A 27,321-nucleotide genomic window follows, 5' to 3' on the forward strand; every position below is an offset into this window, starting at 1 on the left:
TCGGCCCCTGGCTGAACTTTCCAGCGCTCCTGTTGGACCACGACCTTGGGTGGAGGCAAGGGGGCCTTTAGGGGGGCCGGATGTGCTGGCCGCCGCCCCGCCGAGGGCGCTTTTGCTGAGCATATACGCCACTCGGTGAGATTCCCTCCCTGTCATCTCTCCCTTAAGGTCAAACTTTTGACCCCAAGTACTTTGTCCCTGCAGAGTGGCCAGTTACTTAGCATGGGATTTGGAAAGTCGAGCCCCATGGCCCCTACACTAGGTCTGTATTTGCATTTGCCCTGAGCATCTGCAGGAACCAGTGGTTTTGGTTCCCAGGCGCCCTAGGGTTCGGGCTTGGCGGGCTGGGAGGAGGTATTTTGCAGGAGAAGGAGATGGAGGCGTCTCCTTCTTTCTGAGGATGACCCCGTGAAGCCTGGGCAAAGTCCTATTGACCAAGTAGGGTCAGGGGAGGAGCAGATGCAGCCAGTGACCCGGTTGAGGCTTGGGGAGAAAGCATCTTGGACACGATTCCCAAGGACTTGCCTGGGTAAACCAAATGTGGGTTCCCTTAGAGCCTTTCAAGACAGGACACAGGAGAACACAGAGCTCCATTTGGAATAAAGGCAGAGTTCACTCTGATATTGCCTTTTCAAGTCCAACCCTCCTGCCCATGTCCAAACCTCCTCCTCACTGGACCATAATGTGATTTGAGTTATGAGGAATGTTAAAGGGCAGTGAGAATGGGCAATGGCTCAGGGTCCACACCAGACTTTCATTCAATCAACAAATACTTGCTCTGTGCCAGGCACCAGGCAAGGGAGTGGGATACAGATATGAACAAAACTGGCACTGTCTAGACGGCCTCATGGAGCTTGCAGTCTAGTGGCCAAGACTGACTTGAATCAACTCACTCAAATAAATACAGAATTACAAACAGTGCTGAGCTGCTTGAAAGGAAAGGATAAGGTGCTATGAGAATCTGTGACACATACAGTAGTCGCTTAGTTGGAAGGCTGATAAGAAGTAACTAGTTCAAGAGGGCGGAAAGAGTCTTCTTGGCAGAAGGGACAGCATGTGAGAGGGCCCTGAGGCAAGTAGCAGAGTCCTTTGGAGGGACTGAAAGACTGTTTACCAAGTGATGACCAGGGGCCCAAATGGGCATGTGCCTTACTTCTGCATCCCATCACCTGGGCCAATCAGTACCTTCTTTTCTCATCCATAATCACGGGCAGTTGGGGTCCCCCTGGCTGGAAGAGAAGAAGGAGAGACTAACATGCCGGTGTGGAACTTACCCGTCCCATGCATGCACTTACTACCAGCACCTTTGCAGACAGCCCATGCCCACTCAGGGCGCCAAGAGGCAGCAGTTCTTTCCTCCAGTTGTTCCCTGTTGCCCACTGTGTTCACGACTGACCAAGGCTTCTGCCAGAAATCAGAAAGATTCATGCTGGGCGTGGTGGTTCACCCTAGGCTTTTAACACTAGAATGAACTCATTGCCTACAATGTAAAATTTTTTAGGGTGGCTTGCATGGCATTTCCTAATTGGGCCCTGCTTGCCTTTGCAGCCTCATTTCTGGCTTCTTCCCCCCGCTGACCCCAGTGAGCATCTCCTATGTTCTACTCACAATTACACTTCAGGCAGTTCCTGGAACACTTGCTGCCTTTGCACATGCTGCCCTTTCTCTAAAATACACTTCCTCCTTGTTCACCCAGTGAATGCGCACTCAGCTTTCAACATCAACATTTAACCTAAGGTTCCCCCACGACCCCGAAGGCCTTTCCTGACCAGAGAGTCAAATGCTCCCTCTTCTTTGTTTCCGAAGCTCCCCTGACAGGCTTCTATCACAGCAAGTATAAAGTGCACCTGAGCTTCGTAAAGGCAGGACTCTCCTATCATGTACCTAACACAGAGAAGGACATAGAAGGTGCTCAGTAAATGCTTACTAGACTAGAAGACCATCTAGTCTAGTATTTTTTAATTTTTTGATGGGGGGGAGTGTTACGTATATCTTTGAGATTCTGATGAAAATTATGGATACTCTTTTCCAAATGCATATAACCTAAAATATTTTGCATACAATGTCACATGATTCACAGCCCTCCTCTTCCCCCATTGACCCCACTTTCCAGAACTTTGGACTTTAATTTTATAGGAAACAGAGGCCCAGTGAGGTGCAGTAACTGCCCAAGTAACCCCTGCAACACACACGCACACCCTCACCCCACCCCAGCTCTGACTCTCAGGCCAGGGCTCCTTCCAGCTCTCTCTGCTTCTCTTAGTCAAACAGCCTCTTTTTGTCCCTGGCACTTTGTGAAGGCTGCTGCTCGTGGCTGGAAGATGGATATCTTGGTTTTGCTTCAGTTCAGTAGCAGCCTAAGGTGTGACAGGGAGACAAATTTTGTTATGGGCAGAGTTGACAATTAGGAAGACAGATGGGCCATCTCCCTGGCCTGTTCACTGCCCCTTGCCTTCAATGTTATTACATCTGTTTTAGCTGGAGGAGGGTCACGTGTTCTTCACAGTTGTCTTCTGGGCCCTGGATTGAGCCATGTGGGCTAGGTTTGGAAACGCTCTGGATGGGACCCTTGAGATCAGGGGCCTAGCTCTCGGTCTTGTCAAAGTTTTCCGCCCTGTAGAGCAGGCTATGGGAAGGCATGGAGAGAATGGGGTTCTTGCTCCCCGCTCCTGGAGCCCTTGCGTGCCTGCCTCCTGCTTTCTGCAACGAGACCTGTAGCTTCAGGCATCTGGGCCCACACAGTGCCCAGCTTATCTGCCGATCAGGATCTTCAATGATACAGTAATTCACTCATTCATCAAAACTGCATTGTGTCTCTTCTTTGTGCCAGGCACTGTGCTGATTCCAGTTTATAAGGAAGGGTCGTAGAGTGTGAGCCAGTGATAGACGGTTCTGCCCTGTGGAGGGTGGGGAAAGAGGTAACCTTTACTTCTAATTCAACCCATTCCTCGGATGGTGTGCTAGGGAGGACAGTTAGGGCAGCTAAGAATGTGCTCAGTTTTAAAACTCTGATCTCACGCAAGTTATGTCATCTTTGCGGGGGACTAAATTTTCTTAACTGTAAAATGGGTTTGATAACTATCTTTTCTCGCTTATCTCTGGGCAGCTGTGCGGATACAGTTATCACATTTCACATGGCAGATCCGTTCACTTCAGTATGTGAAGCGGGAGCAGTACAGTATAATAATAGGGTCCGTGTGTGTCAAACCCTGGCACATTTCATGCGTGCAGTAATCCTAGAGATAGGTACACTCATAATCTCAGATGTATAGATGACAAAAATGAGGCTCAGAGAGGTTAAGTGATTTGCCTGGGGATATGGAACTAATAAATGATAAAACTGGGATTGACAGAGCTCTCTGTCTCTGGGGGTCAGACAGCTGGCCACTTGGTGCTATTCTGTAGTAGACTATGTGGGAAGAGGCCCGGGCTTGGAAGCCAGGGCATCACGAGATTGGAGCCTAGATCTACTGCTAACTAGCTGTGTGATTTACAGCTGGGCCGTTAACCTCTCTGTGCTTCAGAATGCTAATCTTCCAGACCCAGAGTTTAGACTAAGAGGCTTCTAATAGACCTTTCTGTGAAGTTTCCAGTCTACATGGATAATATTTCAAAGTAGGATTAAAGGAAAGAAGAGGGGCCCTCCCAATAAAAATAGGCTTGTCGTAGTTTCCCTGATAGAATAAATGCTGCCCTAAGATTTCAAGTACATGGTTAATGTGATCTGCAGGCAGTTATAGATTGGTGGTGTCTGAAGAAGCTGGCTGAAGGTTCCTTCTCCAAGGGAAAGAAGTCTGTTTTCAAAAGGAACGCTTCACCGTCTTGTCAGGGCTCTGGGGCCTGGGCCTTGCCCCTCACTTAACTGTCTGGGGACACAGGCATTGTGGAAGAAGACACAAATCCTGATTCCCTCCCCACTTCCGATTTTTTTCTCCAAAGTAAATAAAACTTATTGGCTGGAGATGTTTGTTGCTCTGACGTCAAGGGACAACGGGGAGAGAAATATGACATTGGGAAGAATTTGCTCCATGAATTTGCTCCAGCCTTCGGTGCTGGTTCTCCTCCGCAGCCTGGTTTCTGCCCAGAAGCCAGAGATGCCGGTTCTCAGTGAAATCAATTTTGATTTTCATAGCAGGGCACCAGACATCAGGGCTGAGTGTTTCCAAGTGCTGTGTTCATCGGCTGGTCCTTACCACCCCACTCCCCTCCGCCTTGAAAAATGTAGCCATCCTACAGTTGGGGACAGGTTTAAAAGACAAGGAACGTCAAGTTGGGTGGCGGCTGAGTAGAGCCTAGTATGATCATGGTCTACACTTCTTAAGTGCGATACCAAGTGTGTAGCAGGGGGCCATTTCATTAGTAATGGTTAAGTTTTTTAAGAGATCGTTTTCAGGTATCATCTGTATGATTTTTAAATAAATAAATAATAAAGGCCATCACCCCTCTCTTCCTCAAAAAAGGATTACTAGCCCTGTGGGCCGGAGCAAGTGATTCACGTTGACTGAAGAACTTCAGCTTCCTCACCTATACATTCTGTTGGTAATACTGACTCAGGGTTCTTCTGATGCAGAAAACAGAGACTCCCTTAAGCTGGTTCTAATGAAGAGAGTGAGGAGCTATAAAATGCAGTATTGATATCTAAGCAGAGGCCTGGAAGGAGGCCAGGCATCCTTGAGGTGGCAGGGAGAGGGTTCTGAGTTTGAGGCTATTCCACCGGTGCAAGTGGTCACTGGTCTTCACTTTGAGTACCATTGGCTCAACTCAGCGCCTGTGCCCGCCCCTTCCCCGCCACCTCACTGTACTATCACACTCTCCTTTGTCTCTGAGTTCAAGTTCCAGAGAGGATCCTATTGTCTGAGCTTGGTTCTCTAGAAGCTGAGGTTTTCTCTCCAGGCCAGTCTCTGGTCAGCTTTGGCCAATCAGATAGGAGGGGAGGCCAGAGGAGGGTCATATGTGCAGAACTTGACCTTCTTAGGCAGGAAGGGCTGACTGAGGGTGGAGATTCCTTGAGAAAGAGATGAAAGTGAGCTGGAACTCAGGAATATGCTCAGTACAGATGCTTACTGAGTTATGAAGGATCTAACAGAGATTCTTAACTTGGGGGTTAACAGCCCCAGGGGGACCATAGGTAGAATTCAGAGGATTCTGTGAACTTGGGTGGGGAAAACAATAGCATCTTTATTTAGCATTTTCTTCGATTATGAATGTAGGCAACAAACCACAGTGTATTTGCAGTATCTGTGACATTGTCACCAGTAGAAATCACAGATATTTTCATATCAAATTTCAGTTGCTGCGTATATCTGGAACATGACTTATGCCCATCACAGCTTTGAAATTACAGCAGTTATTATACCTGCTGCTAGAGCTTATTATTTAATGCATTAATAAGGAACATATACTACTATATTACACACTCATTTAAAAAAAATTAATAATTATATTTCAATGTAATTGGTTTTCTTTGTAGTCAAGCTATGTATTTTATTTTATATATCTTAAAACGTTCTGAGAAAGGGTCCATAGGCTTAATCAGTCTGCTAAAGAGGTCCATGGCACAAAAAAGGTTAAGAACCGCCCCCCAGAAAGTCAGTGAGCTTTAGTTCCCAATTTCCCACCGTACCTCGCCCTAATCTTTCATATACCCATCTATCTCTGTCCAATTAGTGCAAGACATTCTTGAGCAGTAGTAAATTTCATTTAATAGTTTGGCAAATTTGCAAAAGCACATAATTTGTAGTTTGGGTAGAAGGTTTTAATATATAGAGAGAAGTAAATTTACAAATTGCAGGCACACATGGGCAACTGGTTCCGTAATTCCCATCAGCCTGCAAACTCAGCAGCTTCTGCTTTGATTGCCAATCCCATGCAAACCAGTCCATTGAAACAGCCACAGAATGGGCAGTTATGTTCTTGAGAGGTTAAGGAGTTTGTGTAGATTACGTGATGAATCACTTGATCAAATGCAAGCTAGAATCCTAGGAGGGAAGAGAACCACTGGGAAAAAATAGCTTTGAAGTGGGTTCTGAAATGGCGAGAATGCAAAGGAGGCTGAACGGAGGAGGGAGGGAGTCAGTGAGGATGTGGGGGAACTGGCCAGATGTTGATTTTGAGGAGGATGCCTGGAGAGACGAGAGCCCCCCAGAGCAACATTAGAATAGTGGTTGGTTTTTTGCTATCTTTTATTGAATTCTTACCATGTGCCAGACACTCTGCCAAGCCCTTTAAATATAGCAGTGATATAATCTTTACCGAGTACCCAATAAGGGATAATTGCTATCATTCCCATTGTATTGGTGAGTAAAATGAGGCTCCTAGAGGTTAAATACTTGTTCTAGGTCACAGAGGTATTAAGTGGTGCAGCCAGGGGCTCAGCCCAGATCTGCCTGATCCCAGAACCCTGTGCTCTTAAAAACCACGATAGGCAACCACAGGAGAGTCTGTCTAGAAAAACTGTGGCTGCCAATTTGTTTTGGTAAGAAAGTGCTTACTATCCATTCCTGTCTTCCCCATCCTCCTCTTGAGGCTTTTGCCTGTTCTCACACCTCCTTCCTTCCCCTCTCCACCCTGAATCCACTCACAGGCACACATGCTGCAGGAGTGAGGACAGGATAAAAATTAAGAGCGAAAGCTGTGGTGTCAGGCAGGATGAGATCCTAACTCCGGCTCTGTCACCTGGCTCTGACCATGCCCAACCTTATTACCTCCAGAGGTAATGACGCGCCCTTCCTAAATTTGCACGTCCTCTCTCTAGTGCTTTGTTTTGGGTAAGTGCCTCCACTCTCTGCTTACAGGGAGTCATCGTCCCCATCTTCTTCACACACGGGCTGCTCTAGGAGGGCTTCCCTGAACCCTCTGCAAACCTGGCCCGTGGGCAGCAGGCATCACTCCACTTGGCGGAGGATTCATGAGCGTTACTTGGGAGGCTGTCCCCTCTTGGGTATAAGCTCCCGTCTTCATCACCGTGCTTGGTGCAGCATCTGGCGTGGAGTGCTTTTCAGTAGAGCCTTGATAAAAGCCAATGAACAGTGTCTTTTCAGGACCCCATTGCCCATCCTTGGCACCCATTCTGGGTCCCATCACCTAGAGTGTGTCTCTAGGAAACCTCACTGCTTACCTAGACACCGGCGCCTACTCCAGTCTCACAGATGAGTATACTGAGGACAGGTGGCAGGTCCTGGTGGCCTGGGAGTACGTAACTGAGCTGGAATGGGAACCCAGGCCTCCTGCACCAGCACACTGCCTGGTCCTGACACTAATGCTGGAAGTGCCTCTTCCACACTGGTAAGCAGGCTGATATTTTTGCATGAGGGGACGTACGTGGAGCACCTGGAATCACATGCTTCTGCAGTTGCTCACTTGCTCCACTCTTGTGCCTGCCTCGGGGCTGGCCTTCTGACCCAATCTTCTCTCTCATTCTAACCCCATGCCCTGGGCTTTACCGGCTGCTGAATGGAGCCTTGTGTTAGCCGGGCTCGTGGGTGGCCACCTTCGGGTGATGCCCGGTGATGCCAGAAGGCTCTTGCCCTAAGAACTCTGCCCACAGGCAGAGCTGAGGCCTGAAATTCCTGGCATTAGAGTCATTTCATTCCTTTGGATTACTTTGTCTTCTCCAGAGAGCTATTGTTAAAATGCAAATATGTTACCCCACAGGGTAACCTGTTACCCCAGTACTGTGGCCCCTTGGAAGAGAAGAATGTCTGGGCTTTGGTTAAGTCATACCACCTCCCTGGCCCTCAGTTTCTTATCTGTAAAATGGAGATAATAAGAGAGTGCATTATGGGGTTACCCCGAGGATGAAATGAGATAGTGCACATGAAGCACTGGACACATAATAAGTAGTCAATAAAATTAGATTTTTTTTTTTTTTTCTTTTTAAAGCTGTAGAATTATTTGGTCAGTTCTCTAGCTGAAGTTCTGGGTCTTATTAGTTTGTTTTTTTAAGTATTTTGTTTTAATGTAGTCTCCTTTTGTTTTAAGATTTTTTTTTTTTCCTTTCTAATTATAAGATGGTTTTGACCTTCATTTTCTTACTTTTAAAATAGGGGAAAAGATCCTACCTTATTGGTTTATTGAGGATTTACTGAGCCTAAAGTGCTGACCGTGGATGCCGGGCCTGCCCAAGGCTCTCACAGAGAGCCTGCTATTCTCAGTTAACCTGGAGGTGGGGATCGAAAGCCCTTGGGGAGTTGGGGGGAGGTTCTGGGTGGGTCCCAGGGAGGAGATGGGGGATGAGGAGGGAGGAGAAAGGGGAAATGAGGGGAACCCTGCTTCCTCTGCCCCAGCTGCTTGGATGTAGAGTCTGGGTGGTAGGGCACCTGGGAATCCTGCCCCAGCCCTGGAAGAGGTTGGACCCTGTGACCTTTCCCCAGATCGTTTGCCTTCTAGGTGAGTTCTCTGAGGTTCTGAATTCCCTGTAGGAATGGTATCCTTGGCCTCCCTCCCTAGCTTGACTTTGGTCGAGTAGTGGTGAAGAGACCAGAGTTTTCCTTACCCCTCTCATCTCATAGTGGGTGTCACTGGGTGTTGTAAACTGCTTCTTTGAGAGGGCAGTAGGGCTTCTGAGACCATCAACCCAGGCTAGATTCTCTGCAGTGTCTCCTGAGAGCAGGATGATTCTCTTTGGCTTGCACCAGGGAGAGAGTCCAGGAGCAGAAGCTGCTTGGCCCAGCCTCCTGGCCTGTGAATGAGGAGGGGTGAATGGGTGGGGGGCACAGGAGTTTTCCAGCAACCCCCAGAGCAGGGCGCCTTACTTCCAGCATTCTCGGAAAAAAAGACGCTCCCCTCTCCCTTGTCCGCCACGGGCAATGAGAATTGTCAGCCCTTCTCTGAGCGCTGGCCTTTTCCAGTATGCTTTCCTGGCAGCCTCTGGGGAAGACTCAGCCCCACCATCATCCATCATAACTGAAGTTATCCTTCCAAAGCAGAGCCTGACTGATGCAGAAAATCACATTCCCTAGAGCTGGAGGCCAGGAACAAAGAGTGGAGGTGAATGCTGGTTCCTGGCACCCCGAAGCCAAGCAGCAACCTGCCACCTGCCTGCCCCACTCTGGGGGTGGGGAAGAAGGGGGTGCAATGGGAGCCTTCCCAATCATCTGCTTTGGGGCGGAGCACAAAAGGGCCAGCGTCAACTTCACCCCAGAAGTGGGGCTGGGAGCCATGCAGTTCATGATACCTCACGTTCGTTGATTGCCTGTAGGCTGTTACTATCCTTTTTTCTCTCTTTCCCTCTTTCCTCCTTCCCTGCATCATTCCTTCCTTCCCTTCCTTCCTGCCATCCAATAAATACTGACTGATCACTTGCTCTGGGCCAGGTACCAGGCTAGATAAGGAGCTTCCAGTTCAACAGAGACAAGAATCAGATAGCTAATGACAGGATAGTTTGATGAGTGCGCTGACAGACGTTCTTACAGAGTGCTGTGGGAACACAGAATTGCGGGGAGGGGGACCCATCCTGATTGGTGTGTGGAGAAGGGAAAGACACTGGTAGGTAAAGCATCTTGAGGGTTGAGTAGGAGTTACCAGATGGAGAAGGAAGGAGTAGGATCCTGGGTAGCGGAAGCAGAAGGAAGTCCAGAAGATGCACAGCTAGAGGATATACAGAAAGCTCAAGATGATCACTTATTCACTGAGTTTTGGTTATCTCTCCTGTAAAATGAGAATAGAACCAAAGTCATAGCTGTCACACACACACACACAAAATCCTTCCTTCCTTTTTTCCAATTTATTTTATTTTTGACCGGAAAGATTTAACCATGTGGAAATAATGGCAATGAGAGGCAGAACGTGCAAAGTGCTGGAGTCAACGGAAATACGATGGCGGGTTATAGCTTTTTGAAGGATGGGCAATACTAATTGAGATTGATATTGAGGATTAGGAAGAGTTGGCACAATTTAAGAAGATCCTGGAAGGGTGGGAAAGACTCTGGTAGAGAAGACAGAAAAGGGCATCTGAAGGGGCTGGTACAGCGAGCAAAGGCAAAGTGAGGTGGGGTTGCATTTGTCAGGGCCAGAGGAGTTGGGGGTGAGGCTGGAAAGGTGGGTTGAGACCACTTCGATGCCTAACTGGTGGGCACACGGGCAACATTTGGTGTGCATGTGGGTTTATTGGACCTGCGCAGTGTTAAAAAAAAAAAAAGAATTAAGTCGACATTAAAAGATCAGATTTTACGTAAATCCACATTCCTGGCTTCTTTTGAAAAAAATCAAGTCTGGCGGGCTTCCCTGGTGGCGCAGTGGTTGAGAATCTGCCTGCTAATGCAGGGGACACGGGTTCAAGCCCTGGTCTGGGAAGATCCCACATGCCACGGAGCAACTAAGCCCGTGAGCCACAACTACTGAGCCTGCGTGTCTGGAGCCTGTGCTCCGCAACAAGAGAGGCCACGATAGTGAGAGGCCCGCGCACCGTGATGAAGAGTGGCCCCCGCTTGCCGCAACTGGAGAAAGCCCTCGCACAGAAACGAAGACCCAACACAGCCAAAAATAAATAAATTAATTAATAAAAAAAAGTGACATTCTTAAAAAAAAAAAAAATCAAGTCTGGCAACACTAGCCTTGAATTAATCCCCACATCGCAACACCTGGCTGGCAGGTGAGTGGTGGACATTCAGGATGTCACTATAGCCCCCAGTCACAGGTTGCATCTCCCACTGGCGAATTAGCTTGACTTCTCCACTGTTCAAATCACTCTCGAGTTAATACAGTATGTTCAGAAAGCTCCTAATAAAATGCTAATACATTACAAGGAAGCAGAAAGAAAATTCTAAGCCATTAACATTGTAGTTCCTTTATTAGATTAGGGGATGAATTTTACTACTCCTTGGGTAAATTTTAACTGGGGAGTAGCAGTTAGGGGGAGAAAATGGGATGCTTGATGCATGATGGTTTGAGATGGAAACTCTAAGAAGTGAATGGTGGGAGTGGACACCTGGAAAGATGAAGATGGCGGGGCCCTGTGGTGAGTCATTGTGCCCGCTCCTCTCAGCCGTGGCGTCTGCCGTCTGCTGGGGAAGGACACCAAAACACCTGTCCTTTTTATTTATTTTATAAATACAAATATTTATTGCACTGTAAGACATTTGCTACCTATTTTATTGACTTTTAAGCTTAAAAAATTGGACTCTTGAAGGACAAGGTGAGATTTGTGTGGTTTTTTTTACTTGATAAGGAAAATAATGGTAAGGAGAAAAGTTCTTCTATTTTTTGAATAATTTTTGGAGTGTGTGTGTATGTGTGAGTGGCTAGTCTTTATGGTTTGAAAGGCTCAATAAACCCGACTGGGAAATTTTAAATTAATTAATTATTTAAAAGATTATACCAGTTAGTAGCAAACATTCAGAATGATATAAGAATGTATGAAGGAGTAAACTCCACAAACTGTCAAGAATTGGTGGTTAGGGCATATGGGAGAGTTTGGAGTGTATTGTTCTAGACTTGGCACTATACCTAAATGAGATATAGTTATATCCTTTCATAGACCTAGGTATATGCTCACATATATATCTGGATAGACATTTTTTAATAAAAATGAGGTTTTGCATACTGTTCTGCTATGTTTTTCTCCTAATCCTCTCTTGAGCCTATTACAGGTCATTACATCACCTCCAGGCCTATGTAAGGAGAGTACAATGAAAAAGAGTGCTGGATAGAAAGGGCTAGTTTTGAGCCCTCCCCGTGCTCTTCCTAGCCTCGAGTACTCTCCTCTATAAAATGGGGATCATAATTTCTTCCTTCAAAGGTTAGAATTAGGGTTAAATAGAATGCAAATGTACTCAGCACAGCTTATTGGATATTGGGTGATCAGAGCCCATTATACCATCAAGAAAATGTCTTTCACTCCTTGGATTCCTCATTCTCCACCCTTCACCCCGTTGGGAGAGGAGTGGTGGGGCGTTGGGGGGTGAGGGTGAATCTGGGGCAAATTACAGCTTTTCTCAATGGAGTTTAAAACCCTCTTTTCAGTGCTGAGTAACATTAAAATCTCGAGGAGTTCATTAACAGATGCATTCGGTTTTGTTTAGGCCATTTTCTCCGGACCCACGTTTATTTATTCAGCTGCAGGAAAATTCCTGAAGTCAGGTATGTGAGCAGGAAGGTATGTCTGATAGGAAGGCTGTGACCTGTGCCTGCCCTTCGTAGGGGCGCCCTCTTGCCAGTGGGGAAAGTCTGCCCCTCTTAGTACAAGGGGGGATTCATACCTTGTCTTCACAAATGGCATCCCCTCCTGCTATGGACTTTCCCTTTTCCACTTCTCTCCTTCCCCTTCTGGTGCTAGAGTACCATATTCTCTTTCATTTGTGTAACACGTCTTTAACAAAGACCTCTTACTCCGATATCTCATTGAACCCTCCAACAAGTCAGTAGATTTAGGTCCGTATAATATGACAGATGAAGCAGCTGAGGCCCAGAGGAGCTGTGATAGGAGTCAAACTCACACAGCAAAAATTGGACAGATCTGGATTTCTTGGCTCGCAAGCCATGCTAGTCGTGCTGTATCATGTTGCCTCCTTTTCTCATTGTTGGCAGGAAGCTCCTGAAAGGGAGGGCTACAGGAGGGGCCCTCCTTCTGGCCAGTGGGGAAGACTTTTTGGAATGTGTGCGGTTGTAGGGCTTAGGGTGCTGGGAGAGACTGGTGAGAGCAGACGAAGGGGACGGGTTTGGAGGTCACCCCAAGGTCAGTGGAGGGGGCAGCCGGGAGCTGGGGAGGTTGAGAATGGCCTGGTGCAGAGCCTGGACACCAAAAGGGAGGCTGGCCTTTGTGGTCACTGGCAGGTTTGTGGGCTTTTCCAACATTTGGTCTCATTTGGAATGTTCGGCCCTTGTTTTGCCTCAGTTAGTAGCATGCTGTAAAATCCTCTTCCATACCCCACAGAGGAACCCTTTCCTAATTCAGGTCACATCTCCCTGGCCCTCTATTTCCACATCCAACAAATCAAAACTTATCAGTTCTGTTTCCCATTCTCTCAGAGAATAGCTGAGAGAGCTATTCAGATAACCTTATTTGCTTTAATGAGCATGCTGGCAGGATACATTTATCTAGCCCACGTTTAGTATCACAGTAGCCTTACAGGCCAGCTCTTCTCAATAGAAACATAACGCGAGTCACATGTAAAATGTTCTAGCAGCACATTAAATAAAATAAAAAGGAAACGGGTGACATTAATAATATATTTTTATTTAACCCAATATATCCAAAATATCATTATTTTAACATGCAATCAATACCAAAAAAATTAATGAGATATTTTTACATTTGCTTTCTCATCCTAAGTCTTCAAAATCCATTGCACATTTTACACTCACAGCACATTGTAATTCAGACTAGCCGCATTTCAAGTGCTCAGTAGCCACATGTGTTGAATAGTTTGTGGCGATGGTTTTGGCCAGTGTAGTTATGAGGCTTCATTCACTGTTAAACCGGGAAGGCTTATTTGGGGATGGGTAATGGGGTGCTTCTGAGCCCCTTTGTGATCAGGGTGTCTTTGGGTGGGACGGCGCATCAGCAGACCTCAGTTACAGCACATCGTGACTACTTGCCCTGTCCTCACCTTTGTGCTTGTTGTCATGGGCGACATGATGCTGAAAATATTCCCCTCGCCCACTGTGCCACCACCCACACTATTTGTGTTCTCCCTTGCCCTCTCCCGTCTTCCCTCTTAACACCTTTGACTTTTGTAAACCCCAATCCTAGATTTAACTTTGCTGTTCCCTTTCTCTGATCCTGCCTTGGGACTACTGGAGTCATTTTAAATCCATGCCCTTTGACCTCAGCTGCTACTTGTCACACTCACGTTTGTCTCAGTTGTCTCTCATCCCCCTCGCTGACTGTTGCAAACCTCACCTGCTCCCTTGAGCTCTCAAATCCACCCACATGTCCTCGTTCTCAGCACGGGGGCAGTTCCTCCCTTACTGAGAAGGTGGAGGTCATGTGGCTTGAATGCTCTCATCTCCACCTCGCTGTTTCTCTTCATCTGTGCTCTCCTGTCCCTGGCCAGAGCCTTAAAACCCCTCCCTTCCCACCTCCAGAAACACTCTACTTCAAACTGGCCATGAAGCTCCGGCTTCAAATCCTTCAAATCTCAGGTCTACCTACTGCTAGCCTGGGTAAGTTGTTTAACTGCTCTGTGCCTGGTTTCTTCATTGCAAAATATGACTAATATGACTCATAAAATCGCCTAGTGCCTATGGTGGTGGCGAAGGTGAAATTCAGTTTTGTGACATGTTTTAACACAGAGCCTGGAGTAAATGTTGACTTATGTTCCCTTCTCTTTCTGGCATCTCAGCCCATTCCTCTCCCCTGGCTTCTCCCCTCGGCCTGCAAACACTCTCCCTGTCCTCGTAGTTCACCTCATCCCTCCCTTGAGCGGCTGCCCATCTCTCTCCTGAATTCCACTGGAGTATCGAAGAGTAGCCCCACCTGTTGCCTCTGCCCTCTTGTCAACCCCAGGCATCTTCCCCCTGCTCTACTGACACTGTGCTCACTGGTTTTCTCCACTCACCCTCCTTTGGATTTCTGGGGTGCGAGCCACACTGGTTCTTCTTCCCCGCCCCCTGCTCCCCACTGTGACTTTCCCCACACTCCTCTAATGCTCGCTCCAGCTCCCCACTGCCCCCCTCACCTCTGCAGCCATCACACTGATATGGATGACTCTAGAATCTACACTCTCATCTTCAGGCTTCTCCTCTGCCCCAGGCCCACCTTTTCTACTGTCTGCTGGGCCACCCTCACAGGATAAACCCCTCTCTGTGGGTGAACCCCTAGGCAGGCACACTCGTGCCCGAAGAGACAACAGTCCAGTCTCCTACTCCCAAATCTCTTCTCCCTCCTGACCTCCCTAACTCGGCTGTGGTTCCCACCACTCTCTAGATACCCAGGTCTGAAACCCTGCAGTTTTTGACACTTCCTTTGCCTCCCAAATCCAGTGCCTGAACTAAAGTACAGTAAGTTCCCTACATACGAACCTTCAAGTTGTGAACTTTCAAAGGTGCAGACATGCCCCTGGATGCCAGCTGTTGAACTGTACTACTGTACTTTTCAAGGTACTGTACTGTAAAATTAAAAGTGTTTTCTTTATTTTTTGTTTGTTTGTTTTTTATGTATTATTTGCGTGAAAAGTATTATAAACCTATTACAGTACAGTACTATACGGCCAATTGTGTTAGTTGGGTACCTAGGCTAACTTTGTTGGACTTAACGAACAAATTGGACTTCCGCACGTGCTCTCGGAATGGAACTCGTTCGTATGTAGGGGACTTAATGTAAGTGTTTAGTAACCAAAGGTTATAATCAATGAATCCCATTGGTTGCCAAGTCCTGCCCTTTTCTTACTTTCTCTCTAGTTCATCACTTTTCAATTCCCACTACAGGCCCTATGGTAAGCATTTGCTATACTTCATCCCAATTCGTCTGTTCAACCCTGTAAGGAAGAAGTTGTCTTTTTTTCTGTTTTATGTACGTGGACACTGGGGCTGGCAGAGTTTAGGGGATTTGCTAAACATATGCTAGTAAGCGGCAGAGCTGGGATTCGGACTCAAGCCTGCCTTTCTCCGAAGCCCACCCTCCTATTATGTTCTCTTGCCTCTAGCAGTTCCTGTACCAGGCTATGCTCTTTTCAGAATTGAATACGTATTGTGTACGTACATGAACACATCCTTCTGTGCCTGTATTGTTTGCGTGTTGGTGTTCTATTTGCCCTGCTGTTACCCAGGCTCATCGCTGGTTTATTTCGGAGTCTGTGCCTTGACCATCAGTGTTAGCCTCGAAAGCCTTCGCTGAGCCCAGGTCCCCACCATGAAATGCCAGAGCCTAGAAGTAGGAATGTCAACACATCTTCCAACAGGACATATGTTTCCCTTTCTCGGGTCTCAGGCTCCTCATCTGTAAAATGAGAGAGTTGCACAAGTTAATTGCAAGAGCCTGTCCTGCTCTTATGCTCCATGAATCTGTTTCATGGTTCTGCTTACCTGGGGCCTACTGAATCCTTTAGCACATGATAGATGCTGTGGGCAATGCAGAGAGAGCACAAGAGGCATTGCCCCAGCTGTCAAGGAGCTGACAAAATTATTCCGGAAAACAAGCCAACATTCAGGAAACTGCCAGCAGTATAAGACATTATGTAATTATGCCTGCAATCTCAGATTATATACATTTGTGATGGTTCAATAAAGGAGAAGAAAAACTGCTGTTCTTTTCAAAGAAAAAAAAAATACATAAAAGGAGCCGTTAGTGAAAAGCATTGTCTGGCCAGACTTCTCGTCAGATTTGCTACTCTCTCTTCCCTCTCGAAATCAGCCCGCAAATATTTACTGTCTACTAATGGGCCAGGCCCTAGGGACACACACATGCCCTCATTGCAGCCAGAGCTGTATGCAAAACCCAGCCTTCGTCTGGTTCCTCTCCTGCTGAAGAACCTTTGTGGGTTTCCTACTCTCTATAGAATAAAACGAGCTGACTTCCAGCTCCTGCCTTCTCCCTCCTGGGTCCCCCACCCTGCATGCTAGGCCTGGTGCACTGGTCATTCCTCAAGCCCACTGTACCTGTTTTCGTCTCTTGGCTAGAGGGCTGCTTTACCCAGCCTGCCTAGTGAACTTCTCTTCATTCTTCAAAGCCCAACTCAGGTACCACACTGTGATGCTTTCACGGTCTTCTGTCATGCCTTTGCCCACCCCTATGACACCATGTGTCCTTGTTTAGGTCTCCACCTCCTGTTTTGAACCATGAGTTCCTTAAAGGGTCTTTATCCCCTGTCTTCATCATCCACGAATCCACAGAACCTAGCCCTGAGCCTGGACGATAGTTTCTGATGAATGGCTGATTGAATACCATCCAGAGAGGCTGATCTTTGAACAGGAAGCTCCCTTGCTTTCTCTCAAGCTGCTGGACTGTTTAAGTCCATGCCTCGTGGCCTGCGAAGGAGACGGGATGGTTGAGAAAGCATCACTGTTTCCTCTTTCCACACAGTAGTGGGGACACACCGCCACAAGAGCCTCACTGTAGCCCTGGAGGGGGACTTTCAAAAGCAGCGGCCGCTGACACCATACCTGGCAGAGGGCTGCGGTGAAGGAGGCCTTTGTGTTGGGCTTGGCAGGCAGGGGGCTCTGTGCTCCAGAGCACAAGTGTGTAAGTACGTCGGGCAGGCTCCGGGCTGCACACACCCGCCGAGGGCCTGGGCCCCTAACGGCTCCTGCCCTGGGAAGAAAAGGAGGCATTGTGTGCGCTGGCTGCGCTCCAAGGGAAATATTCCTGTTGTTCTTCTGTTTTGAACTGCTCCCTTTTTAAAGGGGAAAAGTCCAGAAGTGCAAATCTCTCTCCCACTCCAACACATCCTGTCCACCAATTCCAATTCAGTTGCTGCCTTCAAAATCTTAATCAATCTGCGAATCCATCAATTCGTTCGTGTGACTGCTATGTCTTCCAGGAGCACTGCTAGGGGTCAGCACTCTACTGGGCACGAGGGAGACCGCCCTTGTCCCTTTGAGGCTCAGTTTGGGATTGCCGGGTGTCCAAATCCTTGTGGAGCCTGGCCCTGCTCCTTCTCTGGGGCCCGATGTCCCTCTGCAGCTCAGCACTCCGCCTTGAGGCCTCCGTCTGCCCCTGCCTGTCCTCCACCTCCACGACCTGGCCCTGCATTGTATCACCTCCCAGAGGCACGCGTTATCAGGCCACCCCCCTACCCCCACCCAGGCCTCGCAGGCAGGTGTGGTCAGAACCATGGCGCAGTCTGGGCAGTTAGAGACTTAAGCAGGAAGACCTGATTCAACCCTAGCTCTGCCTTCACTATCTTTGTGACTTGCACCAAGTTACTCAAGCTCTCTGGGCTTCGGCTTCCTAATCTGCACACCAGAACAAACGATACCTGGCTTCACACACAGAGCCATTGGGAGGAGGAAATGGTACTGTACTGCCTGGCACCAGGCCTGTCCTGCCACACGGCAGCTCCCAATTAACAATAACCAAACAATGAACAACTCTTGAGCGCTTACTAGTCTCATCCTTCCCTCAGAAACAACAGCAGCCGCGGCTTCTGTTTGAGTGTTCTCTACATGCCAAGTTTTGTGTTAAGTCCAGGCATAGCGCCATCAGAACAGCCTCTAAAGTGCTTGGTTCTTTCTTATACCCTCTCATAGCTGGGGAAACTGGCTCCGAGGTAGAGCGATGTGGCCAAGGTCGCACAGCTTGCAAGCACCGGAGCAAGGAATTGTGCCTAGGTCTGTTGGACCCCTTCCCTTCCCTTCCCAACCAGACAGATGCCCATCACAGGCCTGGCTTCTTGGTGCTGGGTCCTGAAGCATCCGCATCTCCTGATAGCTTGTTGGAAATGCAGATTCTCAGGCCCCGCCCCACCCCCACTGAATCAGCATCTGCATTTTATCGAGATCTTTGGGCGCTGTGTGTGCATAATACAATTTGAGAAGCACTGAACTGAGTTTCTAAAGTGTTTTTTAAAGTAAGTTAGAAAAGGACTTCTCAAACTATAGAGTGCATAAAAATCACCGGGAGGGCTCGTTAAAACGCTGATTCCTGCCCCGGAGATTCTGATTTTTGTATCCATTGCTCCTTCCATTCTTATCTATTGCCTTCACTACGTGGGTTCCTTGGTGTAGGTGTAGTGGATGTGAGTAGGATCCAGGCAAACTTCTGGCTCAAGTCTTGGCACAAGGCTGCTCATGGTTTATGCACGCAGAGCCATTAAGGGAAATCTGGGCTGGGCTTGGGGGCTGCACTGAGTCACTGGCAGCAGCACCCCTCTGCTTTGGGGGAAACTGCCCCACTGGCAGGGAGGTACATCTCTCTCCTGAGTTACACGAGGAAGGAGCCATGGACCCCTGCAGCAGCCACACCACCCTCCCTGCCCCTTGGAACAACAAAGAAAGGAAATTAACTTGTAACCTAAAAGCCTGAAAAATACATCTTTCTAATAGAAAATTTGACAGAGCGATAGATCTGCAAAGAGCATTTTCTCTAAAATTGACATCTGTGTGACTTGACTGCTGCTATCTGGTTAAATAGCAATTAAACAGCTCAAGCCGCCTTGGAACTTTCAAAGATTATTTGAAAAGTAATTGTGTTGTATTGATTAAATAATTTTAAGTTAATCAGAAAGCCACTGCGTTTCTTAGTCTATTCCTTTGCAAATAAATTTATCGTATTTATAGTCCTATTGCATGCCTCCCAAATGTTGTTTATATGTTGATAATCATCTGATATTTAATGGGCATGGCTGGTGATGGAATTTAACAGTAAATTAGTTCCTTTGCTAAATCCTATCTGGTTCCTTCTCTTTCTGTTCTGACTCCACTGGCAACTTACTTCATAGACAGGTGCAGAACTAGAACCTGAGAGACAGAGAACACCGTAGTTAAGAGGTTGGTCTCTGGAGTGAGACATACCTCAATTTGAATTCCAGTCCTGCAACTGACTAGCCTGTGCCCTGAGCCTATCATCTGGGCTCAGTACCTACCCAATAATAGTACCTACCCAATATGATCATTGTGAAATTAAACGTTATCATTGTACAATATTGGAGAGTGTCTGGCTAACAATGATATCATTATTATAACAATATGAGTAGTCACTGTTATGATGATGCTGCCTCAGTTTTCTAATCTGTGAAATGGGTGGGATGGGGAATAAAAACATAAACACATGAGTATTCAAAACTTCTTTGCCCGTAGAGCCTTCGAGTAATTCCCTTCTAGGAAAATTTCTGGCATGGCTTGCTTGGCTGTTACCCTTCCACTATTATGCCGACTGGGGTCATCCAGTGATGAGAAAGCTCTGGACAAATGGAGCCAATATTGGGATTGTGACGAGGATAGAGAGAGATGGCAGAGGATGGGTGCGTAGATGCCAGAGGTGAGGGAGTGAAGATCCAGGCGGAAGGGATTGCATAAGGGATGTTGGGGATCAGAGCACGCTGCTTCTGGAGCAGTTACTTTGCTGGAAATAGATACTGAGAATAGCAGAGATAGGAAAGGAAAAATTTAAGACTTTTGCTTTGTGCTAAGAATGCACTTCCCCTTTTGTGTTTTCTCTAGAGACTGCAGTGAAGCTTTGGATTGCCTCCAATTCATTTTTTTCTACTTAAATGCTGTTTCTTTGAACACAGCCCTGAGCTGTGGCCGGGCCATAAGGTGGCCATCTTTACCTCATTTACAAGGGAATCGTGATAGGACCATCCCAGGGCTGAGTGAGGATGGGTAAAGGAGTTAGTACAGAATACATGCTTAATTGCCATTGGCAACTATTTCCATTGCTGTGCATCATACTTTGTCTGTTGCCAGAAGCTGCAAGCAAAGGTCACCAATAGGAGTATGAGCAGTTCTCTGGCTCTCTTTACCAACATCAGGCCATTATCCCACATTTAAACTAGGGACACCAGCCACATTGTTTTCAAAGAAGCCATCAGTTTGGTGCCCTCCAATGCCTACTGCAGACCAGGGCCATCAGCATGAAATTTATAAAGGAAAGCAGGAGTCTAGAAAGCAGAATCTGACCTTGGCCCTGCTGTATGGTATGGGCAACTCATTGAGCTGCAGTTTCCCCATTAGTAAGTGAAGATAAGGTCCAAAGTCCTGTGTTATGTTTCTCTGCTCCCAACTGTAGATAATCAGCAGGACTGATTGAACATTCGCCACCTGCAAGGCCATGGGCTGGTGCCCTAAAGGATACCCAAAAGCATGAAAGAGGGGCCTCAACTTGGAAAAAAAAAAAAGCCCTAAAATCTGGCTGGAAGAAAAGATGTGAGCAGGGAAAAGAATCTGAAAAAGAATACACACACACACACACACATAACTGAATCACTTTGCTGTACACCTGAAACTGACACAACATTGTTAATCAACTATACTTAAATTAAAAAATAAAATAAAATATAAAGAAAGAAAGAAAAGATGTGAGCATCTTTATTTTTTTAATTGGAGTTACCTAATGAAAGTCTGCCTGTCCTCTGCTACCAATTCGCAACCACTATGGGGTGATACAAACATGGGATGTCAATTTTGGAAACACCTTTTCTTAGTGACTTTACTCACATTAAAACAAAACAAAACAAAACAAAACCCAAACCAGAATAGTGTATGACCTTCCTTTGTATTGCCATGTGGTACACTGACAACGAACCCGATCTCTAAGGAAAGTTGAGGTTGATAGAAGTTTCTAGAGACCTTCTTCTCTCACTGCCTCTCTCTGGTTCATCTCTAAAGATGCCCAACCTTCCCTCAGTCGCATGCTGCTGAGGCTGAGTGCTCACCATGCTTGTCTGACCCACATCACATATGCCCGCTCCTCTCTGGACTGTGCTTGCTAGAGGGCCAGGCGGGGCCTTGTGAAATAATAATAAAAAGCTTTCCAACTTGCCTGAAAAATCTGGAAACATCACTGGCTTCACCCAGGTGTCTGGAGATGACTTATCAGGTTCGGTTTGGTTTAACTGAATTCCCTGCGCCAAGCAAAATCTTCCTCCCAACCCAGAAGGCAGATGCCACAGCCCACGCAAGCCCTAAAGTGTCTGCACCTGCAGCCATGTTCCAAAGCCAGCCTGATGCCTGTGAAGGCTTCCGCTGGCCTCTGACCAGGACCATGATGCTGGGACCGGGCGTGGCCCAAAGAGGGTGGGTGCAGGGGTGCCCCACTGCAGAGGGTGTGTGTGTGCTTACCCTTAAGATGCTTTCACTGAGCTGACCCAGGAGGGAGGAGGGGAGGCTGAATTCCTTGGTTTACTCCAAGTTGTGGTTTCCAAGCTCTTTGGACTGTGGCCCAGTTCGGCCAAGCAAAAGACCTTGTGGCCCACCGAGCCCACTGATTCCCACTTTCCAGTGAGAAAGAATTTGGTAATAACAAAGGATAAAGGGGAAGAGAAAAATAATCGAAATGGTCATGCAGCAAATCCTCAGGACACAACAATCAACAGAAACTCCAAAGAGTAATTCTCCAAGTAATGTAAATTAATGGAATAGAGAAATTTAAAACCAAGCCAACGCTGATGCTGCATTGTAGCAGTCAAGGGTCACAGTTGCAAACAATAGAACCGATTCTAGCAAGCTTACGTAAAAGAGGAATTTATTAGAGGATGTCAGGTCACTCCACCACCCTCCTCAGAATCACTTGCCTGCAGTCCTTCCTTTTCCAGGGCACTTTCTTCCAATCTGAGGTCTGGCCGGGGTGCCTCTGCCTGCTGAGTGCAGGTCCCACAACTGGGTCCTAGCTGTAAAGGAGTCTGGCACTGTAAATTCTGTTTTCAACCTTGAGGAGGTGGAACTCCTAGGGAAGGAAATAACCCAGACATAGGAAGGGTGTTCACATGGTGCTGGGTAGCCCAAAATAGCATGACAAATGTCTCTTGCAGTAATAACAAAGCACCCTTCCTGAGAATTGTGGGAATTCCAGCTCTTCACCTGCATGCATACACCCTAGTTCTGCAGTGTTGTTTACCAGTGGATGGAGGCCACACATTTTTATAGAACAGAGAGTTCATATTCTCAGTAAACTCTAATAAACTAATTTTTGTTTATGAATGCCAAGGTTTATTAATTCTCAATAACTCATTACGTTCCTAATTCCTTATAAAAATGAAATCCCATGTATGAAGTTTCCTTTGAGGGTGACGAAAATGTTCTAAAATCTGATTGTGGACTTTTCAATAACTGGTTCTGGGAATAGTCACATGCAAAAGAATGAAGCTGGCCTTTATCTTAAACCAAATGACCTCAAAATGGTTCAAAGTCCTAGACTTAAAAGCTAAAACTGTAAAGCTCTTAGAAGAAAACATTGAAGAAAATTTTTATGACATTGAATTTGGCAACAATTTCGTGGATATGATACCAAAGCGCACAGGCAACAACAACAAAAATAGATAAATTGGACTTCACCAAATAACCTTTGTGCATCAAAGGACACTATCAAGAAAGCAAAAAGACATACTACAGAATGGGAGAAAATATTTGCAAATCACATATCTAATAATGGGTTAATAGCCACAATATATAAAGAACTGACAACTCAACAACAACAAAAACAAACAATCCAATTAAAAAATGGACAAAGAACCAATTTACGAGGCAGAAATGGAGACACAGATGTTGAGAACAAATGTGTAGACACCAAGGGGGGAAAGCGGGTGGTGGGGGGAGGTGGTGGTGGTGGTGGTGGTGGTGGGATGGATTGGGAGATTGGGATTGACATATATACACTAATATGTATAAAATAGATAACTAATAAGAACCTGCTGTATAAAAAAAAATGTGACGGTGATTTTAGGGAAATTATTTTGTCTCCATTTTCTTATGTATGAAATTAAAACTAGGATCATTTAGATGATCTCATTAGATGGATGATGTTTACAGACAAATATCTGATACTTTTTCATCCTAATAAATAAGAACCAAACAAAATTTTTTAAAAAATAGACAAAGAACTTAGACATTTCTCCAAAGAAGATATACAAATGGTCAATAAGCACATGAGAAGATGCTCAATAATCATTAGTCATTAGGGAAATACAAAACAAAACCACAATGAGATAATACTACACACCTACTATACTTACTAGGATGTCTATATTGATTTTTTTTTAATGAGAAAAAAACAAATGTTGGTGAAGCTATGGAGAAACTGGGATCTTCATGTATTGCTGGTGGGAATGTAGAATGGTGCGGCTGTTTTGGAAATAGTTTGGCAGTTCCTCAGAAAGTTAAACATAGGGGACTTCCTTGGTGGTGCAGTGGTTAAGAATCCGCCTGCCAATGCAGGGGACATGGGTTAGATCCCTGGTCCGGGAAGATCCCACATGCCGCAGAGCAACTAAGCCTGTGCGCCACAACTACTGAGCCCGCATGCCACAACTACTGAAGCCCATGTGCCTAGAGCCCGTGCTCCACAATGAGAGAAGCCACTGCAATGAGAAGCTCACGCACCGCAATGAAGAGTAGCTCCCGCTCGCCACAACTAGAGAAAGCCCACACGTAGCAACGAAGACCCAACGCAGCCAAATAAATAAATAAACAAATAAATAAATTTATATATAAAAAAAAGGTGAACATAAAATTACCATATAACCCAGCAATTTCACTCCTAGGTATATATCCAAAATAAATGAAAGCAGGAACTCAAACAGATACTTGTACAGCAATGTTCACAGCAGCATTATTCGCAATAGCCAAAAGATGGAAGCAACCCAAGTGTCAATTGACAGATGAATGAATAAACCAGATGTGATAATTACATATGATGGAATATCACTCAACCATAAAAAGAAATGAAAATTTTGATGTATGCTACAACTTGGATGGACCTTGAAAACATGCTAAGTGAAATAAGCCAGACATAGGAGGACAAATATTGCATAATCCCACTTATAGAAGGTACTTAGAATAGGTAAGTTTATAGAGACAGAAAGTAGAATAGATGTTACCAGGGCTGGGAGCAAAGGGGAATGGGGAGCTATTGTTTTATAGGTTACAGAGTTATGTTGGAGATGATGAAAACGTTTCGGGTATAGATGGTAGTGATGGTTACACAGCATTGTGATTACCACTGAATTCTACACTTACCAATGGTTAAAATGGTAAATTTTATGTTATGTATATTTTACCACAATTTTAAAAATTAGGTTGTGGCAATGTTTGCACAACTCTGAGTATATTACATCTATTGAATTGTACAATTTGTATGGGTAAATTGTATGGTATGTAGATTATACCTAAATAAGACTGTTAAAAAAATCCTTTCCAGCTCTGTCAGTCTCTATGATCTATCTATTAATCTGTTTATTTATTCATTAATTCAACACACTTTTGTTGCATTTCTACCATGCCAACAGTTAGGAATAGGGTGATAAATAAAATAAATGCAATCCCTAGCCTTTTCTTGCTTAAAAAACTGTGGGTCTTAAGAAGTAATCATAGCTAACATTTACTGAGTGTTCATTACATACTGAGCATTGGCACAAGCACTTAATGTACCTTATCTCATGCGGTTCTCACAACCGTGTCCTGAGCTGGGCTCTTCTTGAATAAGGAAATTTGCTCAAGGTCACACAGCCAGGATTTGAACCTGGTCTATCTTACCTTGAAATCTTTGCTCTTAATCATTCATCGTTATATGTGGTAGCCGGGTTCCAGCACCTGGAATTGGGGTGTTCCCTGGAGACCTGCCCAGAGACCTGTCTGTCAGGCTGGCTGATCGAGTAGCATTGCAGGGAGAGTTACACTTGAGATGAAATGACCTCTAGGAGGGATTGGGTTTGGAAAATAAGGCCTAAGTCCATGGAATCTTGCACAGCCATTTATAGTAATCATTATAAAGCAGGTATATTTCCTAAATGTTATGTGATTAGAATTTTAAATACAAAATTGAATTCATAATTGAATTTATATCATTATGTTACTAGCTAGTGTATTTATTATTTATTGAACACAGACTGTATACCAGCCTCTGCTCTAAGTTGTTGACATGTATTGTCATCTTATTTAATTCTCCTGACAGATCCATGATGTGTAAGGTGTATTACGATTCCTATTTTACCAGTGAGGCAGCTAAGGCACAGAGAGGTTAAATAATTTGTCCGAGGTTACACAGTCACTAGCAGAGCTGGGATTCTAGCCCTGGCTTCAAGACTTGGAGTCCAGACTCTTAGCCACTCTAGAACTTGCTCTTCAATTATGTTAAAATATGCAAAATAGATGGACATGACTCTGCTGCAACTTTCTGGGGAGGGTGTGTCCCCTTATCACATTCTTATCAACACTGAGAACCTTTCTTTAAAAAAATCTGTTTTTTCTAACTTGTTAGAGAGTCTGTGTCATACCATGGTTAAGAGCTGCACGTTACCTGGATTCCAATCTTGGCGCTGGTGGTCTCAGTAACTGGGCAACTGCTCTCAGCCTCAGCTTTGTCCTCAGATAATGGACATAACAATACTACTTTATAGGGTCATTGTGGGAATTAAATTGGCTGGTTTTGGAATGGACCTATACTGCCTGGTGCAGTGTAGGGTAAATAAATAGTATAGCATTTCGATGTTTTCTAGCATCTTTTTTATTATTAATTCATGCAGTTTAACATTTTTTTTTAATATTAACCATTGGTATTTCTTCTTTCCTGAATTGCCTGCTTGTGCCCCTTCATCATTTGTCTGTTGGCATCTTTATCTAACAGAGTGTTTGAGTCAAAGACTAAGAGCATTCTGGAAGGGTCTAAGTGAAGGGAGGGATGAGGAGTAGAGGTCTTTTCCCCCATGAGCCTGACGCCTTTCTTTTTCTCTAAGAAGCATTTTTCACTGGTTACTGCAGGCTCCTCTCTCCCTGCAATTGGCCCTGTTTCATCCCTGAGAAATTTTCATCTGCCTTAAAGGGGCAATCATTTGAATAGCTCATTCCCACTGGACCCCTACACCCGCAGATCTCCCGTGTGTGATTTCTTTCTCTGTCCAGTGAAGTTGCGTTTGGTCAGAATGGCTGTAACCAGTCTGCTCTGAGAGGCTGTTTCAGCAGCACATGTACCTAAGCAGCGCACTGCTCCCCGGCCCTGCGTGATAGCTGACCTCTCTGAGCAAAGTGCAAAAGCCTAAGGGACCACTTAGATAAAGGGCACATTCTTCGGATAGTTCCACCTCTTCTCCCTCTTGCCTGGCGCCATCTTGCCTGACTTAGGTGGTCCACCTTTTTCCCATCATGGGGCAGAAGGGACCTGGGCCATAAAAGTTGGAGGTTTCTAAATTGTGAAAGGAGTCAAACCTCCCCTCGGCTAAATGATTCCTGCCAGAAAAGTTCTGGTGGATAAGTGTGTTTGGTCCAGGAGAATTTTCTGGGTATATAGGTGGTAACATGAAATTGGCTACTAATATTAAGACATATGCATGAGTGAGTTGTAGGGGTAGAGACATGCCAGTATCCCAGCATGTCAAGGGCCAGAGGCTATGGAGGGGATCCCCCCCCCAAAAGAAGCTCAGACTCCCCTAGAGAAAGTTGTTGGTGTTTCTCATGGACACCTTCCCTAAATGTGAGGTCACCTTCTGCCTGGACAGCACCAGCATTGAAGCTTACGTCCTGGAGTTTGTGTGTCTCCTGCATTCACCTGCATGCCCAGTTCAGGCTGCATGGTTTAGAAGAAAGGGTATTAGACTGGGAGACAGAACATCTGGGTTTGAGTTGAGCCTTTGCCTTTTCTTAGCTTTATACCCTTGGGAACCAACTTTGTTTTTTCATCCGGAAGATGGTGGGTAACATTCCCGGGTCTGCTCACCTCCCTGCTTGACCATGGAGTTAATGGAGAGTACTGGGTAAGTGCAAAGCCAGAAAAGACAGAAGAAACTCTCCTCCTAT

General features: G+C 45.9%; 1 protein-coding gene across 4 annotated transcripts in view; it reads left to right on the top strand.

The window, feature by feature from the left end:
* The window catches only part of KANK4 (KN motif and ankyrin repeat domains 4), a 68,874-nt gene that overhangs the window by 777 nt on the left and 40,776 nt on the right, over positions 1-27,321 (top strand). The gene's annotated exons all lie outside the window — the stretch shown is intronic.

Source organism: Balaenoptera physalus (assembly GCF_965194825.1).
Source record: "Balaenoptera physalus genome assembly, chromosome: 1".
In the NCBI taxonomy this organism is placed as follows: domain Eukaryota; kingdom Metazoa; phylum Chordata; class Mammalia; order Artiodactyla; family Balaenopteridae; genus Balaenoptera; species Balaenoptera physalus.